This window comes from Macaca nemestrina, chromosome 10 (genome assembly GCF_043159975.1).
Source record: "Macaca nemestrina isolate mMacNem1 chromosome 10, mMacNem.hap1, whole genome shotgun sequence".
NCBI lineage: Eukaryota > Metazoa > Chordata > Mammalia > Primates > Cercopithecidae > Macaca > Macaca nemestrina.
The window spans coordinates 28848331-28863864 of record NC_092134.1 but is presented as its reverse complement, the minus strand read 5'-3'; the positions used below and the strand labels follow the sequence as shown (position 1 = coordinate 28863864).

At 47.4% G+C, this 15534-nt stretch overlaps 1 long non-coding RNA gene across 1 annotated transcript; it reads right to left on the bottom strand.

Annotated features, from left to right (window-relative positions):
• Nucleotides 1-393: 393 nt before the first annotated feature.
• On the bottom strand, nucleotides 394-5456 carry LOC105497717 (uncharacterized). The gene is made up of 3 exons (XR_011608904.1): nucleotides 5010-5456; nucleotides 3541-3601; nucleotides 394-712 (listed from the first exon to the last, which is right to left on the bottom strand). It is a non-coding gene; the product is annotated as an uncharacterized lncRNA (long non-coding RNA).
• Between the last annotated feature and the right edge of the window lie 10078 nt (nucleotides 5457-15534).

The window sequence follows — 15534 nt, the reverse complement described above, 5'->3', positions numbered from 1 at the left end:
AAACTCCTGACCTCAGGTGATCTGCCTGCTTCAGCCTCCCAAAGTGCTGGGATTACAGGTGTGAGCCACTGTGCCCGCCACTATGTGGGAAGATTCTAAAGTGAATTCCAGAGGACAGAACTCCTGGCTGGTCTACGTCTTGTGTAGAGGCAGCCTGGAAATCCGGATGAAGACGAGTGGGCAGGGCCTGCAGAGAGCCCAGGTGCATGAGGGCTTGGGCGAAAGCAGCGTCCCAGAAGGGAGGCCAGGCGGAGCATTGCAGCATCTTCCAGCCCTACAGGCAGGCGTGCGTTCCAGGGATTGTGAACCTAAACCGGGACCTGGTCATGAAGGGTTGCTCCCTGTGTCCACTGTGGCTTTGCCCCAGGAGGACACTGAAAGGAGCCACCCTGGTGCTCAGCAGGCTCTCCCCATGTCACAGAGGATTTGATGATCAAAGCCAATGTCCCTCAGAATTTTTCTCCACCGTGCTGCTCACAGCAGGTGTGATGGTTAATTTTAGGTGTCAGCCTGACTGGGCTTAGGGATGCTGAGGTAGCTGGTAAAACATGATGCCTGGGTGTGTCTGTGAGGGTGTTTCTGGAAGAGATGAGCATTTTTTCTCTTTTCATCTCCTTAAATTCCTTTACCAAGACATTAACATTTGAATTAGTCCGGGTGAAGAAGATCCACCCTCACCATTGCAGGAGGCGCCATCCCATCTGTTGAGGGCCTGAATAGAACAAAAAGGTGGAGGAAGGGTGAATTTCAGGGCCTGGGCATCATCTTCTCCTATCTTGGACATTGGAGCTCCTGATTCTTAGAACTTCAGGCTCTGAACTTACACCAGTGGCCTCCCCTGCCCACTTGCCATGGGCTTCCCTGGTTCTGAAGCTCTCAGACTTGGCCTGAATTATACCACCAGCTTTCCTGGCTCTCCAGCTGGCAGGTGGAAGATGGTGGGACATCTCAGCTTCCATAACCATCTGAGCCAATTCCCATAGTAAATCTCCTATTTATCATCTATCTATCTTCTATCTATCATCTATCTATCTACCTATCTATTATTTATCTATCTATCTATCATCTATCTATCTGTCATCTATTTATCATCTATCTCCTGTTTCTCTGGGGAACCCTGCCTAATACAGTGGGACTATTTGAGTAACAACTTTCTCCTCAACCTGGCTGGAAGATGCAAGATGATCAGGGCCGTGTCTGTTGGACAGTGAGAGCATTTGGGGGAGCATGCAGCCCAGAGTCCAGGTTGAATCCTGATCTGCCACTTACTAGCTGTGTGACCTTGAAAGAAATGACTGAGCTTCACTGTGCTCCGAGTCCTCTATAAAATGAAAATATTAGCAGCATCTGCTTTAGAGAGTGGGTATGTAGATTAGATGAGATCATACTTACAAAGTACTTAGCACAGTGCTTGGCCATACTAAGTACTTGATAAATGCTAATTGTTATTATTGTGATTATTTATCTCTATACATACCTCAAGGCTTAAAACAAAAGCTAAGTCAGAAAAAGAGGAAAAAATGGCAGATGCCAAGAGAACATGCCAGCTTCTGGAGTGAGAAGCAGAGATTGGGGGATTAGCAGGAAGAGGAAAGAGCTACTGAAACCACCCAGTCATCCCTGCATTTATTTATCCAAAGACCATCACTGAAGGTCTTCTATGTCCAAGCCCCACCTGGGCTTCCAGCCTAATAGGAGCAACAAACCTTAAACAAACAATGGTGCATGCATCATGATTTCATTACAATTGTGATGAGTGAGGCAACATACAATACAGAGGACTTAAGAATATGTAAACAGGAAAATCACCATAGCCCAGAGCTGGAGGTTGGGAACTGGGGAACTGAGGAAAAGAATCCAGGAAACCACGCTGCCCAGCATGCAGAAGGGTTAATGGAGAAGTCGTGCTGGGTCGACCTGTGAGGGATGAGTCCACACAAGCATTTACGCAGGCAGAAGGAGGCCAAGGTCACTACATCCCTTTTGGACACAGTAAATGTCCAGTTGTCCTTTTCCCTGCCATTGTATAGTAAGATGGTGGTCAGGATCTGGGGGTGCCAATGACTGCTCTCAACCATACCTCCAAACTGAGAAGGGAAAGGTCACTGAGTATTACTTAAGCCAGACTTAAAGAACAGTCCCAAAGCTTCTGACAGCTAAGACAATGTACTGTTCGCTTTCTATGACAAAGGCCCAACTGAGTAACATCTGAACATTGAGGAAGCCTTATGATTGCACACAGACACTTGGACCACTGACCCAGGGAAACGCCTTAACTGCTTGAATGAAGCACCAGTCATTCATGGTCAATAGATTCTTCTGCTGCATGGAATTTCTGCCGGGCCGATGGAGGCAGCTGAGAAATAATGGGGAGAGGCCAGGACAAAGCATGGAAAAACTTAAGTTACATTTTGTTGGTTAACAATGGAAGCTTCAACAAGACACTCATTGGCTTAGGCCTCACTTTCTTCATCTGAATAATAGAGATAATAACACCAAAGTAGGCGTGTTCCTGGTTTCAAGTAACAAACACCCACTAACAGGGGCTTAAGCAAATATATGTTCATTTTTCTGACATAAGGAGTCGCAGCCAGTTGGACATGGACATTGGAGAAGCAACTCAATAATGTCAGAGGTTTTGGATCTGCTTCTTTGCAATTTTCTCATTCTTTCCCTCATGGTCACAAAATGGCTGCTGTAGTTCCAGCCATCAAGTCTGTATTTAGTAAGGCAGTAAGAAGAAGGGGTGAAAGATAGGACCTCCTCTCTACCCTTTACACAGCCATCCAGTGTTGCCTGACACACCTTTGCTTTGAACTCATTGGCCAGATCTCTGTCCTGGGCCATCCCTAGCTGCAGGGGAAGCTGAGAAAGTGAGTTTTAGCTTTTCTAATCTATAGAGCACACGAAGAGTATCTATCTCAGCATATAAACCAGAGACTCCACTAGGCAATGAAGGGAGGCAGGCAAAATGGATCTGTGTGTCACGTCTGCCCCCCACCCCATCCAGGCTCCGTCTCTCCCCAGCACTTGTCATAAGGGCTCATTATCATTTAGCCATCATGCAGAATATCAGAGCTGCCAAAAGGGAAAGCAAAGTGAGTCATCCTAAAGCAGCCTGTTTTTTCTTTTTTCTTTTTCTATTTGGAAGGTTTGGATTTGAAGTAAATAGTCATTAAGCAGTCTAAGCATTTGCTTTATTTATTTATTTGTTTATTTATTTGTTGAGACAGGATCTCACTCTGCCACCCAGGCTGAAATGCAGTGGTGCACCCTAGGCTCACTGCAGACTCAACCGCCTCAGCTCAAGTGATCCTCCCACCTTAGCCTCCTGAGTAGCTGGGGCTGCAGGCGCACACCACCACACCTGGCTAATTTTTGTCTTTTTTTGTAGAGACAGGGTTTCAACACGTTGCCCAGGCTGGTCTCGAACTCCTGGGCTCAAGTGATCCTCCTGCCTCAGCCTCCCAAAGTGCTGGGATTACAGGCGTGAGCCACCACACATTTTGCTTTTTAAAGCATTTACTTTAAAAATCTCACCTCTTTCAATCCTCATTCTGTTCATTGTTTGCTCCAAGTCCGAGGGGCCTGTCAGTTCTTCCTGCAAATAAAATCAGTGAACAACCCTATAGATACACTTCAAGGTGTACAGGGGAGCAGAGAATGCCGCCTGGGTGGGGGCGAGTATTACTTCAGCGGCAGGGAAAGGCTCTGTCAATATTTGCAAGGAAGAGACGTCTCCACAAGTAAGAAAGGCCACATTATGGAAATGGCATGTTTTATGCAGGGAGACACTTGAGAATCAGGGAGAGTCAATAAGGGGGCTAAGAAGGGTTAAGAACTTGGGTCTGAGAGTAAGACGAGTCTACTGGTTAAGAAGGAGAATAAGGGCTTCCGTAATCCAGCCCCACCCGCTGCCTTGCCGCCCCTTTTTAGGAAATAAGGGACGCTTCCCAGGGACTGTTTTGTGAAATAATCTAGAGGTATTTATGCCAAAAGGACTGACGGAAATACCACCACTGCCAACCACCGCAGCATCCTGGCTCCCTAAATGGATCGGCTTCTTTGTTTTCCTTCATCACAAGGAATTAGAGGAATGTGGCTACACCCACAGCTTCTAACACCAGCTATCCTGGGTTCACATCCTGGATGAATCACTTACTGTGTAACCTCAGGCGTATTGTCTAACCTCTCTGTGCCTCAGCGTCCTCAGCTGGAAAATGGGGGTAGCAATAGCAGCACCTCCCTTGTGTGGTTGTCAGAAGGACAAAATAAGTTAACTTAGGGAAGTAAGGAAAGTTAATTAGTAAATAAGTTAACTTTGGGTGAGTAAGGTACCGAGAACAGGGGCTGGCATCTAGAACGTGCTATGTTTGTGTTGGTGATTCTTACGTGTGAACCAGCAGCAGATGGAAGGTCTGGCCATTGAGGGTTGCTGCTTTTTTCCTGACGATGACCATGAATGTCTTGTGTGGTCTAAGACAGCAGTTCCCAACATTTTTGGCATTAGGGACCAGTTTCATGGAGGAAGATTTTTCCACGGTCGGGGGGTGAGGGGGGCGAGGATGGTTTTGGGATGAAACTGTTCCACCTCAGATCATAAGACATTAGTTGGATTCTCATAAGCAGTACACAACTTAGATCCCTAGCATGCCCAGCTCACCATAAGGTTCACGGTCCCATGAGAATCCAGTGCCACCACTGATCTGATAGGAGGCGGGGCTCAGACGATGATGCCAGAGATAGGGGCGGCTGTAAAAACAGATGAAGCTTCGCTCATTTGCCCACAGTGACTCGCCCCACTTCCTGCTGTGGGGCCCAGTTCCTAACAGGCCACAGACAGCATGGGTACCAGTCCACAGCCCGGAGGTTGGGGACCCCTTGTCTCAGAGACATCCTGAGAACCTTTCTTTCCTCTTTGTTAATGCAAGAAGTGGTTTTGAAAGCAATTCATGCATTTTCAGGAAAGAAGGCAAAAGAGACTGGGGAAGGGGGTAGGGAAGGCTTACCAGGTGCTGTATACACGACAAAGCAGAAAGGCGAGGAACTACAACTCTGGAGTCAGACACATTTTGGGTTGAACTCAGTCGCTGCCCATTAGTAGAGTGATCCTGGAGAAGTCATCCACCCTCAGGAATGAAGGAGAAACTACAAATGCTCCTGGACCCGAGAGCTGCTCAGAGGATCCAATAGGACGAAGATGTTAAAAGGCCAGTGCCATGCCTGGCACAGAGGAAGGATTCAATCAGTTAATTCAGCCATGCTGAAGCCACGACGATGCGATAGAAAATCAGCTTGCAGCTGAGGGAGCGGGATTTGCCTCCTGATCATCTGCCCCGGAATCCACCACCTTCCTGAATGGCAATCCCAGGCGGCCAGGGTGGAAGCAGATGCTGGCTGAAGAGGAAATCCTGCCCTCCCACCGTCCAGCCACTTCCAGCTGTCTCCCAGCCCCTGGGTGCTGCACAGGAAGTACCAAGACTTCCCTGACCCGGAAGGACCTCTGACAAGGCCCTAGAAGCCCAGCAGGGCCAGGCTGGGCTTTGAGAGGAGGTGGGTGTCAGGAGTGCATGTCAGGTGGGGAAGGGAGCTGTAAGCAGAAGAGACTGGCAAACCTTGCCCATGAGCTTTAGGTCTCCGTGTGTGTCCGTGCAGAAGGGCCCCCAGAGGAGAGCAGCATCCCGGCCTCTGTCAGGAGAGGAGAGAGTTACCCGATTCAGGGAGCTCAGGACAAAGAGTGAGTGTGCTCAGCTCATCCCTCCCATGGGAGCCAGCCCCCACCATGGGTGCAGAGGGGCAGGCCCCGGGGTTGGGGGTGGATGGAGGTCTGCAGAGGCCCCCCCACCAGCCCCTGTGATAGGTGGGCAAGTTGGTTCCTGTGCTGCAGTCTTGGCAGCCTTGCACATTGTCCCTAGCTTCCCGTTCCCCAGTCTACCTCTTGTAAAAATGAGCTGCCACTTTGCTGTCCATCCCTGGGACCCTGGCAGGCTTCATGAGTAGGCAAGAGAGGGGTGAGGTTCACTAGCCCCCACCTCCAACAGTGTCGGGAAACTTTGTGTTCCATCTGCTCCTGAAGCAGGCAGGCTTCAGTGTATACTTTCTCAGCTGCAAATGCTACCAGTTTAAACTCAGAAGATTTCTAAAAACAGATCTGAGCCCCACAGAGGAAGATCCAAAAATTATTAAAATATAGAACATTTAGACTGTGGGGCAGAGGCTGCATCTGTTCTGTTCACTTACCCCAGGGCCTAACGTACATAGTAGGTACCCAATAAGCATACACTTAGCAAATGATTGAAAATTAATTTAAGCAGCTGGTATGTGGAAAGAGCATATACACAAAGATGTTCATTGCAGCATTGTTTATAATGGTAGAAAACTATTTTGTATAGTCTGGTTAAGAAATCTGTGGTATATGAATGCAATGAAATAACATGCTATTATTAGAATTAACAAGAGGACTATCAAACCAGGAGAACAGGTTTATGGGATGTTGTTAATAATACTGTGATTTAAAAAATGTAAACATGTATATCTACATAGATGAAGACTGAAAGGCCCATTTAGAGATAAAGTCATTTCTGTGTAAAATTAGCAGCAATTAAGAAACACCTTTGGTAATGTTTTATAGTGGATTCTAGAATAGGTTTTAAACTCAAATTTTAAAGAAACCCCTGCAGTATTTTCTAAACAGATGAGCTGGTGGTTTGCTATTTTCCAGAGTCTATTGAGTGAGTTGTGAAAGGCCCCATTGGATAGGGGGCTTCTGGAAATTTCCATCTCCCCACCTCCTGGTGGATAGCAACTCAGACCTGGCAAAATTATTCTTGGCAAAGGCAAGCTCATCTCAGAAAGAGTTCTCAGTGCAAAGAGCCTTTAGCAACGGAGGTGCTAGAATCTGTATTGGTGAAGGTTTGTAAACAGCAGGGATTTGACAGAGGCCTTTTCAGGCCTTTATTTCCCGCTCTGTTCCTTCTCCTTCTCCTTCTTCTTTTTCCCCAAGTTTTATAATTAACCCAGGGATGATTTTTGTACTCCCCCAGGTCTGTGGGGGTGGGATGAGATGGAACGAGGCCTCACATTGTCCCTGCTGTCCCCTCTACCCTGTCCTTGCAGACCTGTGTCCCTTCTGGCCACCCCTGCTGCCTTAATACTCCCCTCCCACCCCAGCACCCACCTGCGGTCTGACAGAGGACACCACACCTTTGCCCATTCTCACACCCCCTCCCGCTGGACAGCCTCTGTCCTTAATGAGGCAGCTTGATGTTTTGTGGGACCTGCTGGTGTCCTGCCCGGGGATGGGGGTGGGGGGTGGTGGGCTGACCTACTCCTGGAACTGTAGCGTCAAACTGTTCAGGCTTTCATTTGCAACAGCCACACACTGGGACACCAAAATAGGTCCCGGCGGAGGTCCGGGTGGGGCTGGCCTGGACTTGGCCCCACCCAAGTAGGGCGCCAGGGAGACAGAGTGCCCCAGCGCCACCAAGGTGGGCAGAAGCCATCTGGGGCCACTGTGAGAAATTCCACTGCGGCTCCTGTTGGGCCTTCCTTCCACCCAAAGTTCTGGACTTCCTGCCTGTGTGAGTTATAGTGGGAATTCTGGGCTTTGGCTTTGGGGGCTGCCGGATGAGAAGAGTCTTACTGTTCAACTGGTCCCACCTGGCACTGCAGGAAAAGCAGAGGCTGTCACCTCCCGGTTCTGCCATTTACTAGTGCAAGTTGTTGAAGGCCATCGATTCAACGCCATTTAGGTGTGTGCCGAGCGTTACATACACCTTTTCCTTTGTCTTCTCCACAGCTCTGGCATGGGGGTACTCTTCAGAGATGACAAAACTGAGGCCCAGAAAGGGTGAGTCACTGGCCCACAGTCACCCAGCTTATCGTAGGCGAAGCTGGGATTGAAACCCAGATCTAACTTGCCTCCCAAGCAGATGACTTAATCTTTCTCTGGAACTACCTTCTCGTGTCTTCCCGAGGTTAATTTCCCTTGCAAAGCAGCAGAGCAGCTTGACAGTGGTGCACGTGTCCCCTCCAGAAATCCCACCCGCAAAAACTCTGCAAATGGAAAGCTTTATCACGGGAAAACTTGCCCTGAGCTGCCACGAGGCTCGTTGTGGTCTTGATTTATCTCACTGATTGTGGATGCTCACTTGATTTCCTGAACAAATATGAATGAGTTAGATTGTGGATCTGCCCTAGACCCTGCTTGGAATCTGATAGGGTATACAGAATTCATATTGTCTTTCTCTAGGAAATCCTGAATTCTCAAACACATCTGGTCCCAGGGAATTCAGACAAGGGCTGTGGATCTGTATAGAATTGTCCACTAGAAAATGTGGCACATATACACCATGGAATACTATGCAGCCATAAAAAAGGACAAGTTCATGTGCTTTGTAGGGACATGGATGCAGCTGGAAACCATCACTCTCAGCAAACTATCGCAAGAACAGAAAACCAAACACCACATGTTCTCACTTGTAGGTGGGAATTGAACAATGAGAACACTTGGACACAGGAAGGGGAATATCACACACTGGGGTCTGTTGTGGGGTGGGGGGAGGAGGGAGGGATAGCATTAGGAGAGTCACTTAATGTAAATGATGAGTTAATGGGTGCAGCACACCAACATGGCACATGTATAAATACATAACAAACCTGCACATTGTGCACATGTACCCTGGAACTTAAAGTATAATAAAAAAGAAAAAAAAATTGTCCACTAATGCTCACGGCAGGTGGGGGCTGCCCATACTTTCCTCATAGGAAATCTTTCTGTAAAGCAATAACTATCACCAGTGGTTAGCATGCGTGTGCTCTTTGACTCAGCAATTCCTCTTCTAGGAATTTTTCCTAAGGATTTGAGGATAAGAATATTCATTATAGCAGAACTCTGGTACCGCCCTAAAATCTCAAAGCAGGGAAATAGTTAAGTAAAGGGTAATATATATTCCTTAGATGGAACATTATGTAACCATTAAAAAGGGTGCTTAAGGCTGACGTGGTGGCTCACGCCTATAATCCCAGTGCTTTGGGAGGCCAACGTGGGAAGATTGCTTGAGCCTAGAAGTGCAAGGATTCAGTGAGCTGTGAGTGCATCACTGCACTCCTGCCTGGATGGGAGAACAAGACCCTGTCTCAGAAAAAATAAAAATAAAAAAGGTGCTTAATATGTAAGTTTAGTAATCTCGAAAAAATATTCATTATAGCTAGTAAGTGCTGGGGGGCGGGGGGAAGCCAAAGTTACCAAATAGCATGTACTATGTGACCCAATTTTTGTTAAAAGGGAAAAAAATAAAACGACAACAAAGAACACGGTGACACTGTGAATCCACTTCCACTCCTGGAAGGCAGGTCTCGGTTTTGCAGGTCTCTCTTCCACAAAAGGCAGGACTGGGCTGAGAACACTAGCTGGCTGTGCTGCTGTTGATCTGCCCTATAAAGGACGCCTTCAGTCCTTACGTGACTCATAGCTGTCCTGTCGCCATCGCCATCGCTGCCTCTCCTCGAGGGCGGCGGTGGGGAGGAGGCCTAGATTGCCACAGCAGTGCTACAGTGGATTTTAGTTACGGCACCTTCCATAGCCTGATTTGGGGTCATTTAGGGATTTTCATCCACTTGTTTAACAAATATGTGTCTTATTTACCAGGCACTGTGTTAAATGCCGAGGATGCCGAGATGAGTAAGACAGGAGGTGGCTAGTTATAAATTCCTCGGCTGTGTCTTATTCATCTCTGCTTGCCTTATTTAGGGTAGTACCAACCACCTCCTAGGTAAGGGTTCCCTAAACAAATGATGAATGAAGAGGGTCCCTGTCCTTCAAAAACTCACAGGCTAGGAAAGGGAAAATGATGAGCAAGTTTGTTAAAGTGTTGGTAGTGGCATGTCCCGGAGGGACACACAGGAAGGATAATCCATTCCAGAGGGCAGGGTGAGGGGAAGAGTGGGGTGAATTCAGCCTTCATTGCTTTCACAAGCACTCTCTTCTGGACGGACGCTCCCATTAAGCCTAACAAGCAGGCTATTTAGAGCCTCAGAGCTCAGAGAATATGTGCAGTGCCATTGAGGAGCCAGGACACAGGGCTCTTGTGTTAGGTTCCTAATGACAGTGATAAAGAAGACGATTTAGGCATCTGACTATTGCATCCAGTATGTTCTCTTTCCCTTTGCTATCTCTCAAGTTGAGGTGGGGAATGGGGAGAGAGGACCTCTGGGGGATTCCCAGGTGCAGCCATTTTGGGTATGGCCATTCTGCTTCCTGGTTCATGACCCAACAGGAAGGACACAGCTGGGACGGTCTTGATCAACGGCAGGACCAGAGATGAGGCAGATCTGGGCACTGATAGATGACGATAATTAAAAAGGTATTTAGGTCGGGCACAGTGGTTCTCGCCTGTATTTCCAGCACTGTGGGAGGCTAAGGAGGGAAGATTGCTTGAGCTAAGGAGTTCAAGACCAGCATGGGCAACATAGTGAGACCCCATCTCTAAAAAGAAAAAAATACAATAATTAGCTGGGTGTGGTAGTAAACACCTGTAGTCCCGGCTACTTGGGAAGCTGAGGTGTGAGGATTGCTTGAAACCAGGAGGTTGAGGTGGAGATTGGTGGAGATTGTGCCACTGCACTCCAGCCTTAGCGACAGAGAGAGACCCTATCAAAACAAAACAAAAACAAAACAAAGATTGACTCATTAAAATTAATCATTTAACAAATAGTTACAAAGTACCTACCCTGTGCTAGAAGCTCAGTCCTGGTTCCTCAACAATGAACAGAAGCACCCACTCTCCTGTGGTGGCCTCTCCAGCTGAGCCCCGGGCCTCCTCAAGTGAGGATGCAATGGAAAGTGTAGTTTTAGGCCAGGAGCCCTGAGGACTCCAGGCACTGGGGAGTTTGTCTAAGGGAAAATGAGTAGGGGACCCAGAAAGGGGGAGGCCAGGGGCAGCCTGCAGCCCCCCTGTGTCATCTTCCTCACCCTGAAAAGTTCCCTTTTGACCCTTTGGAAGTAGCCGGAGACTGCTGTCTATCCACCATCCAGAAAATCCAGCCGCCCACAGTTTCTGCAACCACCACGCGGTTACTTCCAATCTCTCAAATGGGGTTTGTGGGCTCCCCTCCTTTCATAATTGTAGCTAACGTCATAGAGCACTTTCTATATGCCCAGCACTATTCTAAGTGGGTCACAGGCAGTAACTCATGTTCAATTCTCGCAACATCCCCATGAGGTCAGTCCTGTGTCATTCTTATCATACCCATTTTCCAGATGAGAACACTGAGGTACAGAAAGCAGAAATAACTTGTTCAGGGTCTTACAGCTGATAATCTGTGGGGTTAGGACTTGAAGCCAGACAGATTGAACTCAGCACTTGTTCTCCTCCCCTCTAGACTCTGAGGCCTTTGATCAGGCTATAATACAAGACACACAGGGTCCTGTTCCTATGGATTACAGTCCGGTGGGGACAACAGAGAGTAAGCCATAGTGATACCAATCTGGTGAGTCTCGTATGGAAGGACCAACTGGTCCTGGCTTGCAGAGATTTTCTGGCTTTAGCACACAAAGCCTCAAATTCTGGGAACCTCAGTCCTTGACAAACTAGATGGTTGTGTTAACCTAGTTGTGTGAAGGGGAATCATAAAGGATTATTATTTCTTTGCCTTATTTTGAAATTTACTAATTTGACAGGTGTCACATGGGATTTCACTGCTGTTTTTACATTGCCTTTCTTTTGATCGCCAGGGAGGCTGAACAATATTCTTGATGCTTTTTAACCAAGTTTATTTTCTAGTTTGTGAATCAGCTGCTCCTAGAATTCGTCTGCTGAGGCAGAGGGTCTCAGCCTTGAGTGGGCATCAGAATCAGAGGAGGTCTTCTTAAAAAGCAGATCTCTGGGTCATATCCTCAGTTTCTGATTCAGTAGGTCTGGGGTGGGGTCTGGGGCTGGGCACTTCTTTCTTTCTTTCTTTTTGAGACATAGTCTCTGTTACCCAGGCTGGAGTACAGTGGTGTGATCTCGGCTCACTGCAATTTCCACCTCCTGGGTTCAAGTGATTCTCTCACCTCAGCCTCCCAAGCAGCTGGGATTACAGGCACATGCGACCATTCCCAGCTAAGTTTTGTATTTTTAGTAGAGACAGGGTTTCACCATGTTGACCAGGCTGGTCTTGAACTCCTGAAATCAGGTGGTCTGCCCACCTCGGCTTCCCAAAGTGCTGGGATTACAGGCGTGAGCCAACATGCCCGACCTGGGGCTGGGCATTTCTAACAAGCTCCCAGGTGACACTGAGGCTGCCAACTGGTCAGGAAGCATACCTGGAGAGGCACTGTATTTGGGTGTTTGGTGGAAGCTCTTCCACCAAAGTGGTTCTCACATTTGCAGAATGTGCACCTTAGAATCACCTGGGGAGTGTTACAAAATTCAGATGCCCAGGCCCTACCCTGGACCAGATAAAGCCAATCATGGAGAGTGGAACTTGGGCTTTGCTAGTTCATTAAAAAGTTTCCCAAGTGATTTCCTCATCTCTGTAGTGTTGAAGTAAATTAAAATGAAGACCAGTGTGAAGAATCCCTGAGCAGACAAAGCCCATTATGCTTCATAAGTGACCTTAATCTTCTTGATTTGCAAACATAAGCAAAACTGTATGCTTTTTTTTTTTTTTTTTTTTTTTCTCTAGCCTGACTTCACTAGCTAGAACTTCTAGCACTACGCTGAATAAGGGTGAACCTCCTGGCCAGGCGCGGTGGCTCACGCCTGTAATCCCAGCACTTTGGGAGGCCGAGGCGGGTGGATCACGAGGTCAGGAGATCCAGACCATCCTGGCTAACACAGTGAAACTCCGTCTCTACTAAAAATACAAAAAAAAAAAAAAAAAAGAAAGAAAGAAAAAATTAGCTGGGCGTGGTGGAGGGCGCCTGTAGTCCCAGCTACTCGGGAGGCTGAGGCAGGAGAATGGCATGAACCCAGGAGGTGGAGCTTGCAGTGAGCCAAGATCACGCCACTGCATTCCACCCTGGGTGACAGAGTGAGACTCCAACTCAAAAAAAAAAAAAAAAAAAAAAAAGAAGAAGAGTGGACCTCCTGGCCTTGTCACTAATTTTGTGGGGGAAAGCATTTAGTCTTTCAAGCATTAAGTGTCTTAGCTGTAGTTTTGTGGGTAGATGCTCTTTATTAAGTTAAGCAATGCTTCTATTCCCATTTTTCTGAAAGTTTTTTTTTAACATGAATGGGTGCTGAATTTTGTCAAATGCTTTTTCTGCATTAATGCGTATGGTCATATGATTTCTCTTCTTTCACCTGTTAATATGGTGGATTGTATTGATTGATTTTCAAATATTCAACTACCCTTTCACCTGTGGAATAAATTCCAATTGGTCATGGTGTGCAATCCTTGACATATATTGCTGAATTCTATTTGCCAATACTTTGTTAAGGATTTTCATGTATATTTTCATGAGGGATATTGATCTGTAGGGGTTTTTTTTGTACTACCTTGGTTTTCTTTTGTTGTTTGTTTTTGAGACAGTCTCTCTCTGTTGCTCAGGCTGGAGTTCAGTGGTGCGATCTTGGCTCACTGTAACCTCTGCCTCCCAGGTTCAAGTGATGCTTCTGCCTCAGCCTCCTGAGTAGCTGGGATTACAGGCATGTGCTGCCAAGCCTGGCTAATTTTTGTATTTTTAGTAGAGACGGGGTTTCAGCATCTTGGCCAGGCTGGTTTCAAACTCCTGACTTCAAGTGATCCTCCCACCTTGGCCTCCCAAAGTGCTGGAATTACAGGTGTGAGCCACCGTGCCTGGCCACCAGCCTCAACCTCTTAAGCTCAAGCAATCCTCTGGCCTCAGCTTCCCAAGTAGCTGGGACTACAGGCACATGCTACCATGCCTGGCTAATTTTTGTAATTTTTATAGACAGAGGGTCTCACTTTGTTGCCCAGGCTGGTCTTGAACCCTTGGGCTCAAGTCATCCTCCCACTTTCACCTCCGAAAATGCTAGGATTTCAGGTGTGAGCCACCGTACTCAGTCCTACCTCTGGTTTTAATATCAGGAAATACTATCTTCATAAAATGAATTGGAAAGTGTTCCCTCCTCTTCTATTTTCTGAAAGAAAATGTAGAGAGATGGTGTGAATTCCTCTTTAAACATTTGGTAGAATTCTTCAGTGAAACCATCTGGATCTGGAGACTTCTTTTTTGGGAGTTTTAAAATTGCAAATTCAATTTCCTTAACAGTTGTAGGCATATTCAAATTATCTAGTTCACATTGGGTGAGCTGTAGTCATTTGTATTTTTCAAGGAATCGGTCCTTTTTAACCAAGTTGTCAAAAGAATGTGTGTTCTCAGTAGCTTTAAAAAATTCTCTTCCCTCCATTAGCTTCTCTCACATTGAAATGAGATGCTGATTCCCCCACAGGCCTTCCCTCCCTCCAGATCAACGACAAAACGCATTATCCTGTGCCCTAACCCAGGACAGCATTCTTGACAGGTAGAGTCCAGGATGGGGCACTGCCAATGTAAACATACAGTTTCGAGGAACCAACTGGCCTTGGACCTCTCTGAAGGGCCCTGGAACCAGAGGGGGCTGGCGGTCCTCGAGTCACCTAAGCCTCCATGGAGAGACCTCCGAGGCGGAAGGTAGGAGCTCCGTCCTTAAGAGCAGGTTTGAGAAGCCAAAAACGCTGGGGGCCCTGGGTACCACTAGGTGGCGCTCAGAACATGCAGTTGTTCTTTGAGGCCAACAATGGACTCAAGAACCTCTGTTTAACTACATTTGGTCTGTGGGGCATTTGTTCTTTAAGTGAGATGCACTTTAGAGTCTAGAAGCTGCAAGGACCCCACGAGCTCTGAGTCGGTGGACTTGGTAATGCTTTCTCTGACTTCACTACTGACAAAGGAGGGAAGGCTTGAGAGGTGGTGCTGGCTGGAGGCTCCATGTGAGATGTCAGAGGCACTTACCAGCAGCTGCTGAGACAAACATGCCCACACGGAGCCTCTGTGTGGTTAAGAAGTGTCAATGCCCCACAGGCCTGGAAAGAATCCTCAAGAATCTACCCTGGGCTCCACGTCCCTTCCAGGCTGGCTCAATGCCCACACCCCTTCCGGATCCTGCCCCCTGCAGAGATACCTTGATCTACCCCACTACGTTAAGTATATTTTAGGGAAAGGGTCCTCTGGAGTCAGTTGGGAGGCTCAAGGTTTTGTCCTGCCTCTGCCGCTAGCAATGTGCCTTGTCCTATCTCTGGTTTTAATATCAGGGCAATACTTGTACACATCTTTGCTAGATTGTGAACTGAGTCCAAATCCTGACTCGACCACCCACAGCTGTGGTGCCCTCTTAGGAATCTTACTTAACCTTCATGGGCCTCAGGTTCACATCTGTCATCTGGAGATAATAAAGACACTCATCTCATAGTGTAGTGAGGTTTTATTTTTTAGTTTTTTAGAGACGGGATCTTGCTCTGTTGCCTGGGCTGGAGTGCAGTGGTACCATCATAGCTCACTGTAACCTTCGACTTTTGGGCTCAGGTGATCCTCCCACCTTGGCC